The sequence below is a fragment of the Pseudophryne corroboree genome, chromosome 10 (genome assembly GCF_028390025.1).
Source record: "Pseudophryne corroboree isolate aPseCor3 chromosome 10, aPseCor3.hap2, whole genome shotgun sequence".
NCBI classification, from domain to species: domain Eukaryota; kingdom Metazoa; phylum Chordata; class Amphibia; order Anura; family Myobatrachidae; genus Pseudophryne; species Pseudophryne corroboree.
Genome location: NC_086453.1, coordinates 257,838,027 through 257,861,547, shown reverse-complemented (window position 1 = coordinate 257,861,547; position 23,521 = coordinate 257,838,027). Strand labels below are relative to the sequence as shown.

The 23,521-nt window shown below is 44.1% G+C and overlaps 1 protein-coding gene across 4 annotated transcripts in view; it reads right to left on the bottom strand.

Moving 5' to 3' along the window:
* Window positions 1-23,521, bottom strand: part of LOC134966455 (indolethylamine N-methyltransferase-like) — a 143,702-nt gene that overhangs the window by 24,111 nt on the left and 96,070 nt on the right. The window contains exon 2 of one of the 4 annotated variants that reach the window (XM_063943209.1): window positions 10,732-10,849. The exons of the other annotated variants lie outside the window; for them this stretch is intronic. The gene's annotated coding sequence lies outside the window, so the exon portion shown is untranslated. The remainder of the gene's footprint in view (window positions 1-10,731; window positions 10,850-23,521) is intronic. 4 annotated transcript variants of the gene reach the window in all.

The window sequence follows — 23,521 nt, the reverse complement described above, 5'->3', positions numbered from 1 at the left end:
AGTTGTGAGCAAAGCAATAAATAATTGTGCCATGTCACTATGTGTTAGTTGATGTACTTTGTACAAGCGCTGGAGTTTGGCTTTGACTTCTGCTGGTTTTGATCTATAATCTGTTAATTCTGTGCAAATTTGGTGTAATTCAGCCTTTGACCAAGGAACATGTATGGACCACTGTGCACCCCGATCTGTAGTTACCACTCTCAGAGGCATTGTTACAAGTGGTTTGCCCTGGGTGGATGTGCTACGAGTGCCAGAAGCCACAATGTTCGATGGGTGTATGTCTGCAAAATGCGCTCCCATTACTGGTATTTTGTCTTCATAGGGAACTAAATTTCCCTGCTTGTTCTTGCATAAAGTGTGTATGACAATTTCACCACCCATGTTATCGTACTGAGCTTTGTATGTCTGACTGAGGGGGTCATAAACGTAAATTCCAGCAGAGTCGCCATCCCCATCAAACAAATCCATCTGCGCTACGCAAATCCCATCTTCCCCCACCAAGTAAGTGTCATGCTTCCCAGTCTTGGGGTTTACTAGAGCCCTAATTACCTTTTTCTTCTCCTGTACTGGAGGGGCACTTGGGGCACCAGCCAGTGCCATCATTGCTGGGAGTATGTGTTCTAGTGGGTCTGGGCTTTCTTGTTCTAGTGTCTTTACTGGTATTTCCTGCACTACCCGTGGGGGAGCATGCCTGGGATGTAATTGTAATGTTCCTCCATTATCTACATGACAGGACATTTGTGCAACATAGGCTGGTGGCGGGGTTACATTAGATGCCTCCAGCCATAGTGTGTAAGCTTTCCACTCCTCCCTTTTTGTTATTTTACCCCTTAAGTCTGTTCATTTCTGCATATCAAAGGTTCCTATCACAGGTATTTCAGGTTGTCTTGTATGCCATTTCCTGAGAAATTTCACAGCCACACTTCCATATCTCTGATACATCACACTTGCTGGACTGCCGTGCGGGATCTCTAACATAGAAGAGCCCTTCGGTGTGGACATCTCTTGACCCATTGTAATGGCTAATCTTTATTTTAAAGTCCAGCCTCAATGTCCAATACAATGGTAAACAGGGACGCTCCCCTTGTTTATAGAGATATTATTCCACTTAGGAAACCTCACCACCTCGTCAGGTGCCACGGCTCTGAACAGGCACACGTGTTCCACACTCTGCTATGATTGGCCTTTTTGTGTACAAGGTGCTTTTCACAGTGGGTGAGTATCCCTGATACTATCCAGCATAGGAGAGTTTAACCGGAGCCTCTCTCCTACCTGGGCCCTGTCCAGACTCTGCCAGCGTGAAGCCTCGGCCAATCTCACTCACAATCACTCGCAGACTTTACTCTGAATTTAGCAAGATATGGCAGACAAAAGATCCCATTGTGATCTGTAACTATGATAACAGAAATTTCAATCCTAAAACTTTTTACAAATCACTGTAACTGGTAATAAGATGCAGATAAATTCAATTTGGTTCCATACTCACAATCTCCAAAAAGACTTCAAAGAGTTACAAACCAACAATAACACACAAAGGCAGCGGACCGAGGCAGGGACACATGGAGCAGAAGTAAGTTAACAGCTCTTACCTGTGGCCACGGTTGATCCAGGTACCCCGGCACCAGTCCACCTTCCTTCTTCGTGTGTCAATGTTGGGTTGATCTCGGTACAGGAACCTCCAGAATGATAGAGCCGTTTCAAATAATTGAAGATCAATGAAGTCTCTTTTTTAGATTTATTGCATTGTGAAATTCACATGGCTCATGATAAAAGAATATCATGAACTCAACATTGACACATTGATTTCATCTTATATACTTGTCTTTACAGCGTTACATGATCCAATCAAATTTGCAGACCAATCATATACATAAACCAATCACAATTCATTTATCAGAATATATTAATAATTCATATACTCCCCTTATGGGGGATTTCCAATTAATTAGCTCAACATCTTGTGATTACGACTGTTTAATATCAAAATACATTTTACCTTTCACCTACTTTCAATTATCTTTAATCTGCAAAATACAATTCCTTATTTTGCAAAACACTAGCTAACTGCAGCCTTATGATACACTGCGCAGCTGGCCTTAACTTCTTGTTTTGACTAAAAATCAAAGTTTCTGCAAACATATACAAATCACATTTAAAACAACAGTTTCTTTTAAGCAATAGACAAACTGACATCCAGCTTCCATTTTGTATTCACTTATCCATATCACAACTCACATGCTCTGGTCAGTGCTACCATCTCAGCGACTTGTGCTGAGTGAGGTGGACCAAGGGGTTCAGCTTCTATGATACCTTCATCATCTACAACTGCGTATCCAATACACAGGTCTCCCAAGTCCGTCTGGCTGTGGCAACTACCGTCAGTGTAAAAGGTAAAGTCTACGCCTTCAAGTGGGTTGTCACTGATATCAGGTCTCACAGTGAAAGTTTGGTTCAGGTATTCCATACAATCATGTGTATCAGTGTCTGCACTAAATCCTCCTTCACCATCACTCTCATCCTCCACACTTTGTGCATGAGAAAGCACACTCGGCAAATAAGTTGCAGGATTTAGTGGTGATCTTTATGGTGATCTTTTCAGGGGCCATCAGTGATAGTTCCCACTTTGTAAACCGAGCGGATGAGACATGTCTGGTTTGGGTGGAGTTTAGCAAGGCTGATACTGCATGTGGTGTATGGATTGTCAGGTCGTGTCCTAACACTACGTCTTCACTTTTACTTACCAATAAAGCTATGGCTGCAAAACTTTGTAGGCAAGTGGGGAGAGACTGTGCTACTGTGTCCAATTGTGCAATGTAGTAGGCTACCGGTCTGCTGGCATCACCATGCTTCTGGGTTAAGACCCCTGCCGCGCACCCAGCACTCTCGGTACCGTACAACTCAAAGGGTTTCTCGTAATCTGACATCCCCAATGCTGGTGTTTATGACAAACACTCTTTTAGTCTCTCAAACACCAGTTCAGACTCTTCTGTATGAGAGACCCGTTCTGGTTTGTTCGAAGAGACCATTTCTTGCAGTGGTAGTCCCAGAATAGAGAACCCTGGAATCCAATTCTGACAGTACCCACACATTCCTAGAAACGTGCGAATTTGTTGCTGAGTTTGCAGCAGAGTCATGTTGCGGATGGCCTGTATTCTGTCTGTGGTCAGGTGTCTGAGTGCTTGTGTCAAAAATATGGGCTTGGGAGAAAATATTTAGGCTGTCAATGAAACCTTGGGAGACGGGTCCAGGTGTACTGTACTCCTCTGTAGGTGAAAGCGAAAAGGTACTGACTGTCGGGGTGAAGAGGGACAGAAAACAAAGCAGAACAGAGGTCGATGACAGTGAAGAACTTGGAGGTAGAGGGAATTTGCATGAGGATGACCGCTGGATTGGGCACTACGGGGAATTGGCTTTTGACTATCTTGTTTATCCCCCTTAGATCCTGCACTAGCCTGTAACCCCTCCCTCCACTCTTTTTACAGGAAAGATGGGACTGTTGGCTGTGCTGGACGTCCTGACTAGGATGCCCTGCTGTAGCAGCCGTTCTATGACAGGGTAAACTCCTAATTCCACCTCTGGTTTCAGAGGGTACTGGGGGATTTTTGGCGCTATCCTGCCATCTTTTACTTGCACTACTACTGGGGCTACATTCGCCATCACTCCAGTGTCCTGTCCATCTTTGGTCCAAAGGGAACCCGGTATTTGTGAGATCATTTCCTCTACCTGCGATGGACATGTGTCTATAATGGTAGAGTGTAACATTAGCCTTTGAGGGGTGTCTAATATATCTTGTACTTCCTGTGCATGGTTCTCAGGGATATCTAAGAACACACCCTCAGGGGTACAATATATGACACACCACATTTTACACAACAAATCTCTGCCAAGTAAATTAGTCGGAGCCGATGCAGCCAACAGGAAAGAATGTCTGGTATGCAAGGGCCCTATCGTAATCTCTGCAGGTCTACTCAAAGGGTACTGCTGCAACTTTCCTATTACTCCTATTGCCGAAATTGTTTTACCCGTGGTCATTACACCTGTGGTGGAGTTCAGCACTGATCTGGCCACCCCTGTATCTACAAGAAAAGGTTTTGGTATGCCAGCTACATTGACCATGACCTCAGGTTCACTTCAAGGCCAGCAATCAGTTTCACCGACTGCAGACTACAGGTATGACCTGACCTCTATTGTGGGTTTGGACCCTCCCGCAGAGCATTGGCAGCTACTATATGTGAGGGGGATAGCTGTGAACTTTCAGGGGTCTGCCAGTCCCTCCTTGGTGGGTCCCTCCTTGTTGCCCCTCTTTGTGGCTCGTAATCTCTCCTATATGTTCCCTGATCCTGTCTATGTGTTTGGTAACGTGGCTCGTATTCTGGTCTAGGGGTTCTATATTTATTATGTGTCCCATTACTCCTACAATCCTTGGCAAAGTGCCCTTCCTTCCTGCAAATAAAACATATTATTGATTTCTTCCAGTCTTCAGGGGTCTGGGGTTTAGGTTGGTTGGACATCCCTTCAAGTGCCTCTATACTTACCAGCATCAACCTATCCCCTTGCGACTCCCTGTGCTTAATGATATTACGGTCATGTTCGAGTGCAGACTCTCTCAGTGCAGCTACCATAATACCTCTCCAATTTGGCAGAGAGGTTTGCACTCTGGTCCTCAATGCCTCCTTTAGCCTGTCCATTTGTACAGAGACAGCTACCTCCCTGTGGTTGGCATTTTTCTTTATATCCTCTATCCCAGTGTATCTAGCCATTTCCTGTAAAGCTCTATGGAAATACTAGGATGCCGTTTCACTTTCTTTCTGTCTTATGGAGAAAATTTTATTCCACTTGACAACAGGGGGAAATACAATCCTAGTTGTATGTTAATTTGCCTAACATTCTCCTGACTGTATTCATCAGTGAGTGGCACTTCTGCATCTAGTTTGCAGTCTGTTATAAATTTTGTGATGTCAATATTAGAGGGTAGGCTGCTCTTAACACTATCCGCCAATCTTTGTTTGTGGACTCATGGGCATTGCCCAATTCTTTAATAAATTTCTGGCATCCGACTAGATCTTTTCTGTGATCAGGGAATTCTGACATAATTTACCTCAGTTCTGTTCGGGACCATGGACAATGCATTGCAATGTTCCTGACGGGGGTTACTCCCTGATTATCAGTTCTCCCATTGGGGACTGCAATCATCCTGACAGGGTTTAACTCAATCACTTCATTTTTGTTTGTCTCTATAATACGGGGGGCTACTGACTCTGCATAATGGATGGTCCCATACTTACCGGTGGATATGACCTCACCCGCCCCTCTACTGGAGGGCACCTTCACTGCTCTTACTGGTTGGGCCATGCCCACATGAGTGTCCTGTATAGTAGCTGCTAGGGAGAGGGTTGAGATCATGCTGGGCTCGTCGTCTTACTAAAAACTACAACCTTGGGGAAAATTGAACACAGGGTACAACTTGCAGGGATTAGGGTTAGTACAATTGTTATGCATATTCCTATTATTTACCGAGGTACCATTGGTTGTAGCTGTCTTCACTCCATCAACATATGGCGGTGCTGGTGCGCTCGCATTCACGTTCCTGTCTGGTTTGAAACTTGCTGTGCGAGCAAGCTCCCTTTGCATGTCTCCCTCTTGTTGCCATATGTTCAAACAGTCGTTATGTCTGTGTCAGGAATCGACTTACCACAGCTGCATCTGTCCGTCGGTGCGGACTCCGTCCGGGGTTCCTACGTCTCGCTGTCGCTGGTCTCCCTGTTGCCGGATGCCATCCTGGGCCTAGGAACGCTCCTGTTGTCAGTGATATTACCGTCAAAAACAGCTATCCATTACCTCTCATCACTGAATTATTTGACAGAGTCAAGGGAGCCCGCATCTTCACCAAGTTAGATCTCCGCGGTGCCTACAATCTCATCAGGATCCGAAGTGGTGATGAATGGAAAACTGCCTTTAATACTCGGGATGGTCATTACGAGTACCTGGTAATGCCATTCGGGTTGAGCAATGCCCCAGCAGTGTTCCAGCACTTTGTTAAGGAAATCTTCCGTGATGTTCTGTACAAATATCTCGTAGTCTACCTGGATGATATCCTTATCTTCTCTCAAGATCTCTCCTCACATCGCCTACAAGTTCGTGAGATCCTCCGACGTCTACGTGAGAACCGTCTCTACGGCAAGTTGTCTAAATGTACCTTTGAAGTTTCTTCCATACTCTTCCTAGGGTATATAATTTCTGGATCGGATCTCCAGATGGACCCGACAAAATTAGAAGCTATTGCCAATTGGTCTATTCCGAGTACTCTCAAGTCCATTCAGCGATTCCTGGGATTCGCTAGTTATTATAGGAAGTTCATCAGAGGATTCTCAACTCTCATTGCTCCTATTACCAGCCTAACTCGAAAGGGGGCAGATCATTCCAACTGGTCAGAAGATGCCTTGGCTGCATTTCAGAAAATCAAGCAGGCTTTCATGACCGCCCCAGTTCTGTCACAACCAGACGTTAATAAGCCATTCGAGTTGGAGGTAGATGCTTCTACAGTGGGAGTCGGAGCTGTTCTCTCCCAAGTGGGGGTTGATGGAAAGATTCACCCTTGTGGGTTCTTCTCTCGCAAATTCCTTCCTGCGGAAGTTAATTACTCCATCGGTGACCAAGAACTACTGGCGATCAAGCTGGCTCTTGAGGAGTGGAGGTATCTCCTGGAAGGAACAAAGTTCCCATTTAACATCTATACAGATCACAAGAACCTCCTCTACCTAAAGGCCGCCCAGTGTCTAAATCCTCACCAGTCCCGGTGGGCAATGTTCTTCTCTCGTTTCAACTTTAAGCTTCATTTCCGTCCAGGTTCTCAGAATACCAAAGCTGATGCTCTGTCTCGTTCTATGGAATCCGAAGAGGAGATTTCCGATCCAGTTCCGCATTCCATTCTGAATCCAGTTGTGTTTGCTTCGTCTCAAGTTACTCCTGTTCCACATCCTGGTGAAGGTCGACATCAAGGACTTCGTGGCGTCCTGCCCCAAGTGTGTTCAACACAAGACTCCCCGTCAGTCTCTGGCAGGTCAGTTACAGCCGTTATCAGTACCCAGCCGTCCCTGGTCACACCTGTCCATGGACTTTATCTCTGATCTTCCCTCCTCTCAAGGATTCAATACCATCTGGGTAGTTGTCGACAGGTTTACCAAAATGGGCCATTTTGTTCCACTCCAATGTCTTCCTTCTGCTACGAAACTTGCTCAAGTCTTCCTGTGTGAGATCTTTCGTTTACATGGACTGCCTACTGAATTAATATCTGACCGTGGAGTTCAGTTCGTGGCAAGATTTTGGAGAGCCCTTTGTTCTGCCCTGCAAGTCAACCTCAAGTTTTCGTCAGCCTACCACCCTCAGACGAATGGACAGACGGAAAGGGTGAATCAAGATTTGGAGACCTTCTTGAGACTTTATGTTTCATCTTCCCAAGATGACTGGGTAGACCTGCTTCCATGGGCTGAATTCACTCACAACTTTCGCTATCATACTGCCACGGAAACCACTCCGTTCTTTGCTGTATATGGACAACATCCTCGTGTCCCAGATTTCCAAGACCTTCCTAGCATCGATGTTCCTGCAGCCACTTCTGTTATAAGTCAGTTTTCATCAACTTGGAAGAAAATTCATGTTTCCCTTAAAAAGGCTTCAAGTTGATACAAGTTCTTTGCCGACCGCAAAAGACGTGCAGTTCCCAGCCGAAAACCCAAAGATAAGGTTTGGCTTTCCACTCGGAATCTTCATCTCAGAGTGCCGTCGATGAAGTTTGCACCACGCTTCATTGGTCCTTTTCCCATTGACAAAGTCATCAGTCCTGTGGCCTACAAGCTCAAATTGCCTCCTTCTTTACGAATACCTAATGCCTTTCATGTCTCTCTCCTCAGACCTTTGATCCTGAATCGTTTCCAAAGAACTCTTCCAGTTGGTCCCAAAATACGAACCCAGCGGGGCATTGAGTTCGAAATAGAGAAGGTTCTGGATTCCCGTTGCCGGTACGGTCGTCTGCAATATCTCATCGACTGGTCCGGTTATGGTCCTGAGGAGAGGAGTTGGGTAAATGCTACAGATGTCCATGCTCCAAGGTTGGTCCATGTTTTCCACAGAACTCATCCTTCCAAGCCAAGTGGGTGTTCGGTGCCCACCCGTAAAGGAGGGGGTACTGTCAGGAATCGACTTACCACAGCTGCATCTGTCCATCGGTGCGGACTCCGTCCGGAGTTCCTACGTTTCGCTGTCGCTGGTCTCCCTGTCGCAGGATGCCATCCTGGGCCTAGGAATGCTCCTGTTGTCAGCGGGCGTGCATGCACACCGCGTCCCCGCCGGGCCGCGGCATGGGTGCCGCCATGACAGCTTTCCTCAGAATGCCGCATCAGCCAATCCGGAGCTTGGCCGCACCTCCTCGTTTCCCTTCCAGCCAATGCCTGCAGACTGGGGGGTATATCAGGAGCAGCAGGGTGAGTCAGTCCTTGTCCTGGACTTCGTGTCACTCCTATGACCTGTGTCTCAGGCTCCATTCTCCAGTTCCTCCGTTTACCTGCTTTGCCTTCCAGTTTGTTCCTGTACTACTGTGGAACCACAAGCACCAGCAACCCTTGCACTTGAGTTCTAGCTTCACACCTTTACCAGCTACAGTGTGCTCCAGCCCTCTGCAGTAGAGACTCTCCTCCAGGTGCATCTCGTCATCTACACCTGTTCATCAGCCTGCAAGCTGCCAGTGTTATTCAAACTGCACTGAGAACTTTAACACTTGTCTCCTGCAATTGCTACCAGGTTTGCCATTCCCACCAACATCTCTGCTGGCTCCACGGTCCAACAACTATCGGTTCCCATACCGACACATCGATCCCCTGATCGATTGAACTTACCATACAGACTTTGCCATAGACTCTCAGCTTCCACGCTGCATATTCACAATTGCATTTGTTTCTGTTGTTATCAAGTATTCATGCTGCCATATTGTTTAAAGCCTATTGTTTAATAAACAACATTGCGCACATGCGCAGGAATCCAATCCGGCCTCCTCACTTCTTCCATCCTACCTCCACTGACCCACTAGCGCCCCCTCCGGGGACACAAACTAAACAGAACCTGACAGTCTGATCCTTTGTTTCTTAGATTTGATCAGACATATTCTATTCCTTACATTCTGCAGCACCTCTGGCTCAAAATTACCAACCCTAGGAAATGATGCCCTATCATCAGCAGTCATACATACTCACTCATCACAAAAAGCCTCCCCGTGTGGACCATACTTCCCACACATTATCAACCGAGCGGACCCTTTTGGCCTCAGCTTTCCAGCCTGAACCCTGGCTGCCGACCGTCTCTAGCTTGTGCACTTGGCTCCCATCGTGGGCCTTTTATACACAATCCCCAAATGAACAATACGAGTAGACGGTGAAAGTCCTCAGAGTTCTCTCACCTACTCCTTCTCCGCTTGCCGTACCATGACTCACTCCAATAGTTACTACCGCGTACCCAGTGAGGAGCCTACCAGCTTCTGGTTTCTATCCACTGGAATTTTTGTAGGATGAGAAACAACTTATCGATCATCCTTTCCAGTGAATGTCTACCTAGGAAGATTTCCTGAGAGAGAGTCAGCAAAAAATTCCTTTTACTGTACACAATTCACGTTTGCGTATGATTTACACAGCGCGTATGATGATGCAATTTACGCAAAAGAATGCAAATGGTATCATGTTGCGCCAAGTATCGCACACACAAATGCGCGGTCCAATCGCACAGCTTATAGATACTTGTTATCTATACACCCTACGATCACTGGAGTCGAATTCACAAGCTGCGCTCCATAGCCGGAGCATAACACTAACACCTTAAATCAATACTTCGCAATCTATCACGCTCCTTTGCACGTTTTAAATCACACACTACGTGCCTGAATACTGACTAATATGCAAGGTTGCAACCCTTACATGCCGCCAAGCATCTGCCAACTCAGCGTCTCCATGGGATTCCCAGTTTCCGGGGTTCAATACGTCCACTCCTACTTTCAACTCACACTAATACTCAATGTTTTTCTGTACAGAAAAATATAACTCCCTTTGATTGACAGATAAACGTATCCAATTTTAAACAGATCTATAATGACTATTACAATTTATGGCAACAATATGTGAGAATGTATGCAAACTATCGGTATGCTTTGTGCGTGCTTTTGAGCCAAAAATGACACACACAAAATAATAAATGGCTTTTTCCTGTTTGTCCCTCGGTTCGCACCAGCACCTCTAAGACTATACAGAAAGACATGGTATAACAACACAGGATAGTTTTAAACACAATACAAAATTACTTTAAGATGCGTCACCACCCTTTGTTGCTAGACCAAAGTTTGTTAGGCCCTGCAAGTCCGTAAGTATGTGGTGAACCGGACGAGCACCCAACTGTTAAGTTCGTTTAAGTTTCAGGAAAAAGCAATACCTTATTACACAAGGGTTTGGGCCGCTGCAGCAGCTAAATGTATGCAATAAACCTCTATGAAATGTACGCACATTGCGTAGGCACGCCGACATGCTATGAGCACAATGCAGCTAAACGTGTGGCTGAATACCTTTTAAACCCTTAACAGGAATGGAATGCGACACCAATTATATATGTTATGTTATGGTCCAACGCAGCAACAAATATTTAATACACACAGAAATACAGCAATATAAGAGAAGAGCTACAACCAATAGTACATACGTTTGTTCGACTGCGCCACCCCGGATACGGTCTTCAGTCAGTCTATCAAGATGACCTTCAGAGAATTAGACTGGGACCGGCCAGGAGGCCATGCTTTTATACAATAGTCCAAAACATACTACAAAGGAATGATAATGTCAATTATTATCTTTAAACATAAAGCTATACACTATTACCGTGGAGCCGCTATGGCCGCTAGACCATGTGCACGTGCTACGCACTTTGTACGCTATTTGCGTACAGAGTCCCGCACGTGGTACGCACTTGGCGTACACGCGCAGCGCTGAGTGTACGGATTACACACAGCGGGCGCACACACAGTTGATAACCTTGTTAATAAAACACAGTAAGAATATACTTATACTCTAAACCTTAGTAGTCAGATACTACAATGATGTAACGCTTAAAAACCTTAACAATGTGTATGCTGTTTGAGTGATTGAGACGCTAAGAAATGCCCTTTGCAGTAAACAGTGAAAACACAAGACCTGGTTTGGATTTAAAAACCACAGCAGCTCTAACACGGCCGTGGATGGTTTAGAGAAAAAGGGAAACACAATACAAGTTATACACTACAAACTAACATAGAAATCTAAACAGAATAACAGAAAATAATGTGAACAATGGCGAACAATTGCAAACAAGAGCGAACAAATGAGAACATAAATGGCGAACAAAATGGCAAACAAAATGACTACAAAATGGCTACAGAGAATAATACATACATGGGGATGATTCGCATGCGCGACCTGGATCCAGTCCTCAGCATTCAGGGAGAAAGCCTTCAGAGAGAGAGAGGCTGGCCAGGCAATGGTGGTCTTTATATAGCACAACATACATTCACAATACAATGGTACCTTGTAATCTCATTGTTCATTGGACACAGGAATGTGTCTCCACATTATAGCAAAGGTCATAGGTGGATTTGAACAGGTGGGCTGTGTCTTTCCCCAACTGCTCTGGTTGGAGGTATCCTCAGGATTCCCGCCGCATGTGTAATTTACAGCAAATACAGTTAATGTTCATAAAATGCATTTGTACATAACTATACGCAGGAGCGAGCGATCCTTTCCTAACTAGCATCGGAATGTTACCCTTAAAATACCCTACAGCTGGATACTAGACACCACCTTTCAACCTTTATCTGACCCTTCCTATCATGTAAAGAGGAATTTCTCTGTCCAGGAACAGTTTAAACTAAACATACTTGCTGACATTGTCTAGGGGAATATTAAATACAAAACACACTATATGGATTAAATATGCTACGATCGAGTCGCACGCTAGACGCTCACAAACTCTACCGTAAATGCGCATACCACGCGCGTGATCGCCGGAGCGATCTTTATGCAAATTGCGGATATGTGCACGCACGGCAGAGTGTGCGAACGCGCAGCGGGCATGTGCTTGAGGGGTTAGTACAAGGCATATGCATCATGATATTTTTGACTTTGACAGTCCACCCTTTGGCAGTCAACAATAACTGCCACTATCTAAACAGTTTAAGCAGAAAAATATATAATACCATGAAATACCTATATATGATTGGGTGTAGGGAGGAGAGGGGAAGGTGGGAAATGTGTGACCTAGTGGGATAGTAAAAGCATGTATGTATGAAATTCATGTCTGAGGGGTCATGTATCATCGTGCCGTACAAGCTTCGAGGTATTGCGAAGTATACATTGAATCCTTCTTATCCCATATTAAGGGTCTGTAAGTGGGCTAACAAACTCTACCAAGCTCTTTTCGGCTTTTAGTTCCAACAAATGGGGTGCACATTAGTTGATGATACATGAAGGGGAAAAATATGTGAGTGCTAATATATGTACCTATATTACCAGTCAACTATGTGTGTCACTACCTGAAGATCGTAGAGATGAAGATAAGAAACATGCGTTATAAATGCATTCATATGGTAATGTGTGTAATTGTCCATGGATGTCTTGTTGATGTCTTGTCCGGGTTGCTGTATCTTTGCTGTAAGTGGCAAGCAAAGTTTTTCAAGTGTCCATAGAAAGTTAAAGTCTCTAAAAGTTCATCAAATGTCTGTGAAAAAGTTCATCAATGGTCTGTATAAAGGGTCATCAAAATCATCTTCCGAGTGGATGTCTTTTTACCTTGGAGAAAAACAAAGGAGAAACAGGTGAAAGAAACGGACCGTGGAATCACATCTTATCACAACATTGTCTCGATTGATGGGTCATAAATTAAACCAGTTGTTGTAACAATGCCCTCACTCCTTAAACTCATCAATTTGGTACTGCGCTTGCAATTCATTAAAATCCAAACACATCTAAATATCAAACCAATCATTATGACAACTCCTAGGATACATAAGAGAAATTTCCCTACATTAACGATAACATTTTGAGCCCATTCTCCTAAACCTGAGAATCAATTGCGTGGGTTCAACCATGAAACCCAGCCGGTCTGTTCATTACTCACAGCAGTAAGGGTAAGGTTGTGTCTCCTTCGGAACTCCCACTTCAATTGCAAGATATCGTCCATCTTTTGATCTATGACCTCGGTTGGGTCATCGGTGCTGTTTGTGATATATGTACAGCACTTCACGACATACTGAGTTGCTAGGGTGACACAATACCCGCCTGTCACCGCTGTGATGTAATTGAGAACCATCCTGTGCTGGATCAGTTCTGTTTTGTAAGCTTGCAATTCTCTCCCAGTATACCTGAAGGTGTCATCATACATCTCGGTGATATTGTCTATCAGGTTCGCTAGCGCAGTTATATACCTAAAATTTATAACTCCTCTGGTGGTACGGGTGATATCTAGCGTGAGTAGGAATTGAATCCCGGTGGATTCGTGGATCAAATCAGAGGCTGCATGCTCTGTCCTATCTATAAGTTGTCTCTTAACAATGTGTTCGTAGTGAGTGTGAGTGTAAGGAGCTTGAGCATTGCGGTGAACGTCTTTCATTTTATCATGGGTAATGGTCATTACTTCTGGCAACACTCTTCCAATGTAAGACAATCCCTCTGAGTTTGGGGCAAGCCACTTATACGCCTTCCTCCCACATATGAAATATGCATCATCGGGGAGGACATATGGTACAGAATATGACATCACCATATTACAAACCTTCCAGGTGAAAAATCCTATCCCTAACTCTCTCATTTGTCTAGTAAACGTATCAGGCTGTATGATATGCGCACAGTATCCTGGTGATACTTCTCCAATTCGCATGGTCCTACTTCCTAGAGTGTACCTATACTGAAAATATCTCCCACCGTTGGCTATTTGGCGTATAAGTTCTGAGTCTACGGCATTCTATCGGCTCTGTGTGAAAATGTCATGGTTTGGTTGTTCCATGTCACTTCCCAATTTCCCGGCTTTCGGGGATTGGAAATGTTAAAACATATTAAGGACCTATCCACATGATATTGGTGGAGCTTCAAACTAGGAGGCTTAGAAATATTAATTTCTTGTCCACTGGTCTCCCACCTGTTAATTCAAGTACCTCATCTATCGTTAAAGCGTATGGCACTAGTCCTGACTTTCTATGACCTTGAGGTACTTGTGAGCACACCCAGCATTCCATTTGGTTTAAAACCTTACCCACTAATGAGTGATAGTCACTCAATGGATGACGGTCCATGTTGATATTAAGGCTGGACTGACATCTCTGGATGCACCCGTCCTCAACTATGTTTTATCAATTCCTACAGATACAATTCTCTTCAGCTAACAATCCTTCGCAATGTCTCTTAGTGTCATGACTACCAGATCGTTTTCTGATACTCGCCTTTGCTCGGTGATTGTGTTGCTCTTGGAATTCTACGAATCCATCCTTGTCATCAGAACCCATTCCAGATCCTTTCTCGACCTCTCTGGTACTCTCACCGAAACAGACTGCTCTGGTCAACAACAGGGTCAACAGGAAAACAAGGAATGCAGTCTCTTGGGGTAAGTCCATCTTGCAGGAGGAGAAAGACAAAGTGGTAATGGGCGGTAAAGAAAATAATTAGGAGGGAAAGAAAATTGTTACGATAATTGTCCTCTAGTCTTGTTGTTCTTCTTGCTCAGATGCCGTCTCAACAGTGTTGCCTCTCAGTCTTCCCAAAACGGACACTTCAGTGATACGATATTCTTTCTGAATCAGCGATCTTTCTGTAAGGAGCATAAATCTTGCATTACCATTTGTTTAACTGTTGTGTGACATACCATCCGTAGAACATGAAAAAACAAAAAGAGAGAGAATAATAGAAAAAGAGAAAAATTGTCAGATTTCCGTTCACCATCAGGCTGTCACACCAACATGTCTATCGGTATCTCTGCACAGTCTCCCCCACCAGTATTTCCACTCTCCACCCTCTGTGCGTGGCCAGGCACAATGATGCTGGTAAGATATACTGGGGTTGGGTAGACCTCTGAAAAGACCAAATAGACATGTGATGTTTGAGCTGTGGTTCTGCTGGTGAACGTCAGAGATGAAGAGGAAACATTTAAAGATAAATCACAGAGTTTACCTGGCCGCCCTTGTGTCTACAAGGAATGACCTACCAATTACACCGACTGTAACCTCAGGCTTACTATCAAGGCTAACAATCAACTTCACTGGCTGCAGACTATAGGTGCGGCCCAAATTTTTTTCTATATGATCCCTGATTACAATTACGTGTGTCATACAGTGTGTCATAACTTTGCTCGTGTTCTTGTCTAGAAGGTCTGACTTTATGTGTGCTGTTACAGTTGCTGGCATAATGCCTTTCCCTTTTACACAGATAACAAACCCTTGGCTTCCTCCATGTGCCAGGGGCTGGGGGTTTTGGTCGATTTGATGCCTCTTCTAGTGCTTGGATGCTCATCACCATCAACCGCTCTCCCTGTGCTTCCCTGGTTCTTTGGATATTACGGTCATGCTCGATAGCGGACTCTCTTAATGCAGCCACGGAGATACCTCTCCAGTTAGGTTAAGTGGTCTGTACCCTTGTTCTCAACACTTCTTTTAAACCTTCCATTAATACGGACACCGCTACCTCTCTATGATGTACACTTTCCTCAATGTCTGCGATCCCAGTGTATCTATCCATTTCCTCTAATGCTCGATGGAAATAATCAGAAGCAGTTTCACCTTCTTTTTGTCTAATGGAGAAAATTTTGTTCCACTTGACAGCAGTTGGGAAATATACTCCTAATTGCAGGTTGATCCGTTTTACATTGTGCTGATTGTACTCTTCAGTGAGAGTTACCTCTACGTCTAACTTACAATCAGAAATGAATTTCAAAGGGTCAATAGTAGAGGGCAAACATGCCCGCAGTACTGTCCGCCAATCTTTGTTAGTGGGTTCGGCGGCGTTACCTAATTCTTTAGTAAACCTTTGACATGCGGCTAGATCTTTCCTGGGATCGGGAAATTCAGACATAATTGTCCTTAATTCTGTCCGGGACCAGGGGCAATGCATTGCAATGTTCCTGACGGGAGTGACTCCCAGAGCGTGTCTTTCCATTTGGGACTGCAATCACCCTGACAGGATTAAGTTCAACTACATCATCTTGTGTTGACTCTACAATGTGAGGTGCAATTGTCTGTGCATAATATACAATACCGTACTTACCTGTGGACACGACCTCACCTGACCCTCCGTTAGGGGGCTTTACTACTGCCTTTACCGATTGGGCCGTGCCCACCTGGGTGTCTTCTATGGTGGCTGCTGAAAAAAATGCCGACATCGTTCTGGGCTCACTTTCTTGCTTGTAATCCTGAGGGAAGTTTAACATGGGGTGCAACTTGTACGGGTTAGAATTTGTACATTTATCAGTTTTACTCCTATCGTCATTAACACATTTATTATGTTTACTCTTATTGTCATTAATACATTTATTAAGTGCACTATTATCATCATATCCCAGTATGCCATTCTCTGTAGCCATTGTCTCTCCAGTTGCCATCAGTTTCCTGCTAGGGTTAGAACCAGCTGTGTAAGCTAATTCCCTCTGTATATCACTCTCTTGTTGCCATAAATGTAAACAGTTTGTGTGTCTGATCCTTTGTTTTTGGGACTTTAACAGACAGATCCTAAGCCTTAGATTATGTAATACCTCTGAGTCAAAACTACCTATCCCAGGAAATGGTGCTTTATCCCCCACAGTCATTCGTGTCCATTCATCACAAAAGGTCTCAGTGTGGGGACCATACTTCCCCCACATTACTAACCGGGCAGACCCCCGGGGTCTGAACTCTGAAGTCTGAACCCTGACTGCTAAACGTCCCTGTGCTGTGCACTTGGATTCCATTGTGGACCTTTTTTTAACACAGAAAAACTTCCTAAAATGCACCAAACACAGTAGTCTACGGTGGAAATCCTTAAAGCTCTTCCACTGAACTTCTTCTGCTCCGGGTATCCCCGGTCCGCCTTCTAGCAGACTCGTGTAGCCGTTGCAGGCCCTACCTCTATTTTACACAAATCACGCTTGCATGTGCTCACTACAACGCATATGAGGATAAGATTTACGCACGAATATGCAACCTCATATCATGTTGTGTCAATTGTTTACACATACAACCGTGCGGTCCAATCGTACCACTTATAGACACTTGTTATCTATAAATGGTAGGATCATTGGAGTCTCCCTACTGTGCTCCACAACAGCCGGTGCGTAATACCACGAAAACTTTTATCACACTCCATCGCACGTGTACACCTGGACCGTGCTAGCACGTTTTCACCTAGACCGTGCTTCACCAAGCTTCACCAAGCTTCACCAAGCTTCACCAAGATCACCAAGACCACCAAGCCCACCAAGCGGGGTTCAATACACTCATACCTTTTTCAGCCCACACTATCATTCTGTAGTTTTCTGATCAGAAAAATAATTTCTTGTTAATTGATAGCTTTCCCCAGAGGTAATACAGAAAAAAAGGTGTTTTTAAACTAAATATTGGATACTGATCAATTTGTGCTATTATCGCATGGCTACCGTATCGCCTAAACTAAAACAATGCTATCGTGTGATTTGTATTTAGTGGGCGCATCCGTATGCATGTTGCATAATATACGCCACGTGTGCAGGCCTTTGCGTTGCGTACGCAGTCCCGCACGCTGTCCGGGACACGTGTACAAAGGCCGGATACGTCCGCAGTAATACAAATAACACACTTCTATAAATGTAAACGATATTCAACTATAATCTCTTACCCACACCACACAGTATCTCCTGTATAAGCCTTTATAACTGGGCCAGGCTGCGTGTGTGTTTTACATGTACTCCCCTATATGTTACTTTATATTTTTAACTAAAAAGCAACACATTTTTCAGCACGGGTCAAAATGTATCTAATAATCAATGCTAATGGCAACAAGCGAATAGATATGCAGAGTACACAAATAAAATACAGGTGTGTGCGTGTGTTACGTGTGTTGCGTGCGCAATTGGCACCAAACAGAAATGTAACAGATTTAAAAAAAAAAAACAATAGCTTTACGTTCTTACCTTCCGGATCCCACCAGCATCCCTTCAAACCAAGCGGAGCAGATGCTTATCTAGTCAGCACTAATGTATCCCCGACCACAAAATGGCTAACAGAGGATACTACCTTCCCGCCCTTTGCTGATAGATAGAAGTCTGCCTTGTCCTGCTAGGCTGCGGATATGAGGAGGACCGGACGAGCCCCCAATTGATAATGTCAATTATTATCTTTAAACATAAAGCTATACACTATTACCGTGGAGCCGCTATGGCCGCTAGACCACGTGCACGTGCTACGCACTTTGTACGCTATTTGCAGACAGAGTCCCGCAAGTGGTACGCACTTGGCGTACACATGCAGCGCTGAGTGTACGGATTACACACAGCGGGCACACACACAGTTGATAACCTTGTTAATAAAACACAGTAAGAATATACTTATACTCTAAACCTTAGTAGTCAGATACTACAATGATGTAACGCTTAAAAACCTTAACAATGTGTATGCTGTTTGAGTGATTGAGACGCTAAGAAATGCCCTTTGCAGTAAACAGTGAAAACACAAGACCTGGTTTGGAGTTAAAAACCACAGCAGCTCTAACACCGCTGATGATGGTTTAGAGAAAAAGGGAAACACAATACAAGTTATACACTACAAACTAACATAGAAATCTAAACAGAATAACAGAAAATAATGTGAACAATGGCGAACAATTGCAAACAATAGCGAACAAATGAGAACATAAATGGCGAACAAAATGGCAAACAAAATGGCTACAAAATGGCTACAGAGAATAATACATACGTGGGGATGATTCGCATGCGCGACCTGGATCCAGTCCTCAGCATTCAGAGAGAAAGCCTTCAGAGAGAGAGAGGCTGGCCAAGCAATGGTGGTCTTTATATAGCACAACATACATTCACAATACAATGGTACCTTGTAATCTCATTGTTCATTGGACACAGGAATGTGTCTCCACATTATAGCAAAGGTCATAGGTGGATTTGAACAGGTGGGCTGTGTCTTTCCCCAACTACTCTGGTGGTAGGATAACAAATATTTGCTGAATACACCATTGGCGCTCCCACCCTTTAAACAAAAGTCACGTGGTAGTCTTAATAGTCCCAAAATGAGTCCTATGTTTCACTTGTAGGATTCTTTTTTCTTTTTTCTACTAGATGTTATGTTTCTTCTCCAGGGATTGATTCAAAATTTTGCTTATGTGGAGATATTTGTCATAGAGAGAAGAAATAGCATATATAGTGTAGTAATTTGAATAAAAATGGGTTTATTAAAGTACATAAAATGCTTATATCCAATATAAGTGACAAATTCACTCTATGATAAAATTGGAACCGTACCGTGTCGAGCTCCCAGCATGGAGCAATGAAAAGAGTAAAATTGGAAGGTTCCGGAATTCCTCCCTCCTCCCTTCACGCAAAACACCGGCTGCAGGACCTGGTAGGGTTCTCCTATTTTCCTAAATGCAGGTAGATGGATCATTCAGTGCCGCCACGGGACCCTACCAGGTCCTGCAGCTGGTGTTTTGCGTGAAGGGAGGAGGGAGGAATTCCGGAACCTTCCAATTTTACTCTTTTCATTTCTCCATGCTGGGAGCTCGACACGGTACGGTTCCAATTTTATCATAGAGTGAATTTGTCACTTATATTGGATATAAGCATTTTATGTACTTTAATAAACCCATTTTTATTCAGATTACTACACTATATATGCTATTTCTTCTCTCTATGACAAATATCTCCACATAAGGAAAATTTTGAATCAATCCCTGGAGAAGAAACATAACATCTAGTAGAAAAAAGAAAAAAGAATCCTACAAGTGAAACATAGGACTCATTTTGAGACTATTAAGACTACCACGTGACTTTTGTTTAAAGGGTGGGAGCGCCAACGGTGTATTCAGCAAATATTTGTTATCCATTAGTCATTTAAGTGATTGGGAGTCACCATAATACACCCAGGCTGCTTCTGTCTCCACCAAGTGCTATTCTCTGTTCCATTCATATTTGGTTCCTTGTACTCTGGTGGGAGGTATCCTCAGGATTCCCGCCGCATGTGTAATTTACAGCAAATACAGTTAATGTTCATAAACTACATTTGTACATAACTATACGCAGGAGCGAGCGATCCTTTCCTAACTAGCATCAGAATGTTACCCTTAAAATACCCTACAGCTGGATACTAGACACCACCTTTCAACCTTTGTCTGACCCTTCCTATTATGTAAAGAGGAATTTCTCTGTCCAGGAACAGTTTAAACTAAACGTACTTGCTGACATTGTCTAGGGGAATATTAAATACAAAACACACTATATGGGTTAAATATGCTACGATCGAGTCGCACGCTAGACGCTCACAAACTCTACCGTAAATGCGCATACCACGCGCGTGATCGCTGGAGCGATCTTTACGCAAATTGCGGATATGTGCACGCACGGCAGAGTGTGCGAACGCGCAGCGGGCATGTGCATGAGGGGTTAGTACAAGGCATATGCATCATGATATTTTTCGACTTTGACAGGAAACTGTAAGCTCTTCATCCATAGGTCAAAGGGCAGGTCATTTACAGTACATGAGGGGTCATAGGTCGGTTTGAATAGATGGGCGATGCTTGGTCCAGGTGTACTTGCAGGTGTCCTCCACTGGGTTCCCGCCAAATATCACGAGTACAGTAATTACAGTATATGAATATTGTATTCCTGCGCATATCTATGCACAGGAGCATGTTATAATCTGCAAAGTGCAATCGGAATGTAGCCCTTGAAATACTGACATCTGGATACCAAACACTATGTCCTAGCCTAATTCTGTCCCCTCACATCCTGTAAAGTTGAATATCTCTATTGTTCCATTTCTGAAGTAAATGTAACTTGCTGGTGTGGTGTGTGTAGACTATGTGTAAATTATGCACTATGTGGATAAAATATCAGATATGTCTTTGTGGCCTTTCTATGGGAATGCGCATGCTACCGTATTCACTCATACCACGCGCTAATACGCAGGGCTTTGCGAGCCAATGTACGCAGCATACGGGCATGCGCACGCACGGCAGAACAAGCACACGCATGGAGGCAACTCTGTGTGGTGTTTGCATGTGTTGGATGTGGGTATAATATTTTCGACTTCTACACTGGCTATTATGGCGGCATGAGGGTACGGAGATGCACGGCTTCTAACCGGGGTGGAATGCATCTCCAGACACAATACACAGCTGCGTCTCAGTACACTGTACACAGACGCTGACTGACAGGGACGCACAGCTCACCAGAGTGTCTCCAGTTTACCTCAGCGGTACCAGGGGGTCATAGCAGGGGGGGAGCGATTATTAGTTTACTAAGTCCCCTATCAGGGTACTTAGTCTGCAACCCAGCTAAGTTTGGCATTAGTGATAAGGGCATGGTGGGGCTGGCTCCAAATAACTCTGTGTCTCCCTGAAAAGCTCTTTATGGGTTAATTGTGCTTAACCTTTTTCTGTGTGTGTGTGCTGTCACATTTACATTATGTCAGGCAAAGAGTGTTTCTTGTACTGCGGGGTGTTCCTCTTCACCAGGGGGCTCACTACTGGGTACTCAGGTCAGTGCACCTTCCCAGAATAGCGGAGCTGAACTGGAGTGGTTTAATTCAATTAAAGGAATGATCTCCAATATTTCTACAAAATTGTTCCACAATGAGAAAGAGATGCAATACGACAGAAATAAGACAGACTGTGGATGAGTTTATGAACAGAGACTCAGTCCTCAAAATGCCTGGTTGCAGTTTGTGTGTTGAACGGAAAATTGTATTGCCTGTCCCTGGTGCAGCCTCCCTAAAAGACACGGCTGATCATAAAATTGAGACTACACTCAAATCATTCTTGGATAAAGCTTCTGTAAAAGGAGCGAAACGCGTAAGAAGTGTGGATTTTGGACCCATATATTCTCTTTTGAACCTACCAATACTGCTGTTCATTGCCATCAACATCAGCCCATCAGCAATTGAGAGGAGAGAGACCGGGACCTGGGTGCTTGCAAGCAGCACCAAAACGGTGCGGTCTCGTTGATCCCTGTGGCTGGATATCCTCGTCATCAGCGGGCGTCATTGCAGACGCTTGTTCCCCTGAAACTGGGACTGCGACACAGACCTTTGGGGCTTCAGTTTGCGATACACAGCACGGACGGTTACTACACGTAAGGCTCTGTCCAGGAGCGCATTGTCATGATTTATTTCTATCTTTGCTGACGAGCAGTTGAATATGGAACATTGTTTACCTATAAAAAGCATCTAAGGAACTTATATCCCTATATGGGTTACAGAAACAAATTAATGTGCATTCTAATAAGTTTATTATGCGGACTGAAATATAGTTAATACAATTTGTCCATAACTGGGCATAGAGTAGCTTGGCTCCACCTCCTTGTGTTAAGTCTATAGTATTTTTTAATACTGATTGTTATTATTTTACATTATTCATGATATTTTAGACCGGTCTAATTTTTTATGTGTATTAAAACATATGAAATACAGTAAAATTTTGTAGTTTGATCATTTGAATATCAGCCATACCATAATAAATAGCGCAGAGAGCTAATTGGTAAAGTAGCTTGAGAATCAGCACAGGGACCACCTGTGCTAATTATTCTGACTTGAAGACCCCAAGTCAGTAGCTCTGTATTGCAGCTTGAAAACAATTAATTGATGATATACAGTATTAATTGAATTTAATTATCTATTAAGCGCCTGGTTGCAGTTTGTGTGTTGAACGGAAAATTGTATTGCCTGTCCCTGGTGCAGCCTCCCTAAAAGACACGGCTAATCATAAAATTGAGACTACACTCAAATCATTGTACACAGCTGTGGGGGTGGCCCAGATACCCACTATTGCATGTGCATGGATCACAAAAGCTATTGCTAAATGGCCAGGTAATCTAATTGAGGGGTTAGATTCCTTGTCTAGGGCGGATGCTGTTTTACTCCTGCAACATATACAGGACTGTGCAAACTTTATGGTGGAAGCCATAAAAGAGATAGGCTTGCTTAATGCATGCACCACCGCTATGGCAGTGTCAGCACGCAGGGGCTTGTGGCTACACCAGCGGACTCCAGGAAAGGTGTAGAAGGTCTACAATTCACAGGAGAGGCCTTATTTGGAGATGAACTAAACAAATGGATCTCCAAAGCTACTGTGGGTAAGTCTACATACCTTCCTTCCGCAACTCCCACAGCCAGGAAAGCCTACTCAGAGCCTAATCTACAGTCCTTTTGGACTGCCAAGTTTAAGGGCAAAACTAGAGGTGCTTCTACGGCCTCCAGAGGTAAACCACGCAAACCAGCAACTGTCGGTTCCCAGAAACAGAGCTCAGG